The sequence below is a fragment of the Chrysochloris asiatica genome, unplaced genomic scaffold (assembly GCF_000296735.1).
Source record: "Chrysochloris asiatica unplaced genomic scaffold, ChrAsi1.0 scaffold00026, whole genome shotgun sequence".
Lineage (NCBI taxonomy): Eukaryota > Metazoa > Chordata > Mammalia > Afrosoricida > Chrysochloridae > Chrysochloris > Chrysochloris asiatica.
The window spans coordinates 26,039,143-26,043,485 of NW_006408544.1; the positions used below are offsets into that span (position 1 = coordinate 26,039,143).

Consider the following 4,343-nt stretch of genomic DNA (forward strand, 5'->3'; position numbering starts at 1 on the left):
TTAAAGTTGTCAAGGACTTCAATTTCCTTGAATCAACTACCAACACTCATGGAAGCAGCAGTCAAGAAATCAAACGACCTATTGCATTGGACAAATCTGCTGCACAAGACCTTTTTAAAGTGTTGTGGAGCAAAGAGGTCAGCTTGATGACTAAGGTGTGCCTGACCCAAGCTATGGTATTTTCAATAACCTCATATGCAAGTGAAAGCTGGACAGTGAATAAAGAAGACCATAGAAAAACTGATGCTTTTGAGTCATGGTGTTGGAGGAGAATAATGAAAGTGCCATGGGCTGCCAAAAGAACCAATAGATCCGTTTCAGAAGTGCAGCCAGAGTGCTCCTTGGAGGCCAAGATGGCCAACCTTTGTCTCTCATACTTCAGACATATTGTCAGGAGGGACCAGTCGCTGGAGAAGGATATCATATTTGGTAAGGTGCAGGGTCAGAGAAAAAGAGGAAGATCCCCAATGAGATGGATTGGCCAAGTGGCAGCATTGATGGACTCAAGCGTGGCAACAGTAGTGAGGTTGGCCCAGGATCGGGCAGTGTTTTGTTCTGCTGTGCATAATGTTGCTATGGGCTGGTACTGACTTGACTCAATGGCACCTAACAACAACAACAACAACAACAACAACAACAACAACAAGGCAACAGCAAAATTAACATAACACGATGTTCATTCACTCCAGATCAACATTCCTTATGCCAATGAAGTGATCAATTCAACAGGCAGAGACTCAAGGGCTCCTAATAACTCTGTCCCTAACATGGCTGCCTGTCCCAAGGGCCAGTCCTTAACATCACAAAAGCAGGCTTTCCTTAAAGATGCAGGCTTTGCTCTTTAGCTGTGTACTTGGTCTTTCCACCTGGATCTTCTTCCTCTTTCAATTTTGGGTTGCTATTTTTAACAATTTGATGGCCCCATCACAATACCAAAACATCACCCAACAATTGGAATTCAATTTGATTAAAACATTAAATGAAATGTGTGGCCTATCTGCCTTCTCCAGTCCACCTGCAAGAATGAAGAGGAACTGGGAAGATGAGAAATCTACATGCATCACTGAACTGGGCATCACTGCCTGGAGCCTCCAGAGAAGTTTACGTTTCTCAGTTTTCCCTACTTTCCTGACAGCTGCTCATAGAGTTTGGACACATAGTCATCCCATTCAACTTGGTAACACGTGCTGGCAACTGGGGACCCAAGCTCATACATTTGCGGAAAGATGCCACCTTGAACTTGCCACCGTGGTCTCCAGATCGATTGCTGAGAATGGTTTCAGCATTCTAGACCAGCCAGACATAGCGGTGGAGGCCTGGGTCCCACATAATCTGAGAGGACTATGCTACTGCGGACATTGTTGTCCTTCAAGTTGACCACTAGAAAATGGTGCCATCTCCTGAATTGGGGATCTTTCCTGCTGGGAGCATCTGGGTCTCTCAGGACCACAGTGTAGAGTTTACTGGAATCTAGGCCATTCCATGTAATGCTGATAGGGCGGTTGTTCACATAGGTGGGCTTCAACACTTTGCCGAGCTTGTCCACCTCTGTGCTGCCGTATTTGACCTACAGAAAGTGCTGAAGCTACTTGTCCAGTTCCTATAGTCTCAATGGGTCAGACCACTTGCTAAGATCAACCGTTATTATGGGATCCAGCAGAGCAGACAACCAGCAGTGCAGCAGCAGGACCCCCTTGTTCATCTCTTTATCTCTGATACTTGGTATCATCTTTTTATATGATATGTGCTCAATAAATATCTGATAAATCAATAACATAACCTTTTTAGAATTCCTATGTAAAGACATTTTAAAGATATTACTTATTGGTTTCAGCTAAGAAATTTAAAAAGAAGAAGAATCTTCCATGCTTCCTAGCCTTGGGCTGAGTCAATTTATTGCTGTTGTTAGGTGCCATCAAGCCAGTTCTGACCCATAGTGACCTTATGAACAACAGAACAAAACACAACCCTGTCCTGTGCCAACTTCACAATCACTGTTACATTTGAGCCCATTATTGCTGCCACTGTGTCAATCCATCTCATTGGAGGGTCTTTCTGGTTTTTTGCTGACTCTCCACTTTACCTACTATAATGACCTTCTCCAGGGACTGGTCCCTCCTAACAATATGCCCAAAGCATAAGAGACAAAGTCTGGCCATCCTGACTTCCAAGGAGCATTCTGGTTGTACTTCTTCCAACACAGATTTGTCTACTCTTCTGGAAATCCATGGTACTTTCAATATTCTCCTTCAACACCATAACTCAAATGCATCAATTCTTCTAGGGTCTTCCTTATTCACTGTCCAAATTTCACATGCATACGAGGTTATTGAAAATACCATGCTTGGGTCAGGCCCACTTTAATTCTCAAACTGATATCTTTGCTCTTAAACACTTTAAAAAGGTCTAATGCAACAGATTTCCTAATGCAGTATGTTGTTTGATTTCTTGACTGCTGCTCCCATGAGTGCTGATAGTGAACCCAAGCAAAATGAAGTCTTTGACAACTTCAACCTTTCTTCATTTATCATTATGTTATTTATTGGCCCAGTGATAAGGATTTTTGTTGTCTTTAGATTGAGGTGCAACCCATAACAAAGGCTGTGGTCTTTGATCTTCACCAGAAAATACGTTAAGTCCTCTTCATTTTAAGTTTTTATCATCTGCATATCGCAGGTTGTTAATGATTCTTCCTCCAATCCTGATGCTACGTTCTTCTTCATACAATCCAGCTTCTCGGATTATTTGCTCAGCATACAGATTGAATAAGTATGGTGAAAGAATGCAACCCTGGAGATGTCTAATCATGCCTGCTTGTATTAGTGGAAACAGTTTTCCTTAATAGATACCTACATTAGTGAGCAAAACACTTTAAAAAGTGCTATCTCATCTGTATTTCCCTGTACCTGGTCAGTGATCCTCTGGTCCACTCTTGAGCCTGTTATATCTTGTTCAATCACATAATCATGCTGATGCAACACTAAAACTAAGCAAGTACAGACACATACAAATACATATATTTTCTCTCTAATATCTTTATACTCCATCCTATCTAGATACTGAAATCTCATAGTTATCTTATTCCAATATTGAATGTCCTCTATGTGATATTTCAACATCTTCTTGAGTGTTACAGTACCTCCAAGTCAATGTTCTGGTATCTCTGATTATTGGAAAGTTGTTTCTTATATGTATTGAATCTCTTTTTCTTATATGTATCTAATCTCCTTTCAACTGCTTTCTTCCAGACCCAATGCCAGCATGCAGGGCCCAAGAAGGGAACTGTAGAGTCAAACTCCAATCAACTTTTCTCTACTGTCTTTTTTGTTTCTTTCTTTCTTTCCTCCCCTCTTTATTTTTTAGCAGCTGTTCTACTGAATCAGAGATTTATAATCTTTCAGTCTCTTAGGAATTCTCCTCCAAGAGCTCTCTCTTAGTAATTTTTATCTTGGAGAATCTAATGAAATCTTTCTAGAAAAATGCTTATACACACCTACATGCAAACATATCCTTCATTCAATGTCTAAGGAGTTTACACAACTTCTAAATCCCATTTTTGATGCCAAAATAGAAACTCCTATTCTAGGCTGTGCTTTCTTTAGATAGAGACCTTACTTGAGTCATCACGATTATACTCCAAGGCTTGGCACTCAATAACTGTTTGTTAGATAAATGTTAAGTAAATGCAATATGGTGCCTGGTAGTGGACTGCATTCTTTCAAACACATCTAATCCACAAGACAAATCAGTTCTGGAAATAAGAGATTACTAATTCATTTTACAGGGGAGGAAACTGAGTCATAGATATCACTAAGCTAGCATGTAACAGAACCAGAACTGGAACCCAGATCATCAGGGTTCCACCAAACCATGCTGCTTCCCAAACCAGCCTCCTCTGTTTTCCACTTCTCAGCATGAAGGCTTTCTCTGCCTCTTTCTTCCTTGAGGCAGGCACCACTCAAAAGAATTCACAGATTGCTTTATCAGAATGAAGTCATGTTTTCCCCTGAGAGCCTGTTGGAGTGAGATATGCTCTTGGGTTGAGGCAGATGGCAGCATATGAAGAGCTAAAATATTAATACATTGAATATGATAGCACACTACAGTGACTAAACCCCGAGGTTGCTACTCTGAAAATGCAAAAATAACACACTGTAATTCATGTCTTTCCACCCCTCTTCTGTCAGTTTGTTGAATTGTGATGGCTTGTATATTGCTATGATTTTGGAAACTATGCCATGGGTATTTTAAATACCAACGGGGTCACTCATGGAGGACAGGTTTCAGCTGAGATTACAGATGAAGACAGACTAGGAAGATGAGACAGATTACTTCTGAATATT

The 4,343-nt window shown here is 40.8% G+C and overlaps 1 pseudogene; it reads right to left on the reverse strand.

Annotated features, from left to right (window-relative positions):
- Positions 1-1,120: 1,120 nt before the first annotated feature.
- Positions 1,121-1,729, reverse strand: LOC102810685 (annotated as a pseudogene).
- Positions 1,730-4,343: the final 2,614 nt, after the last annotated feature.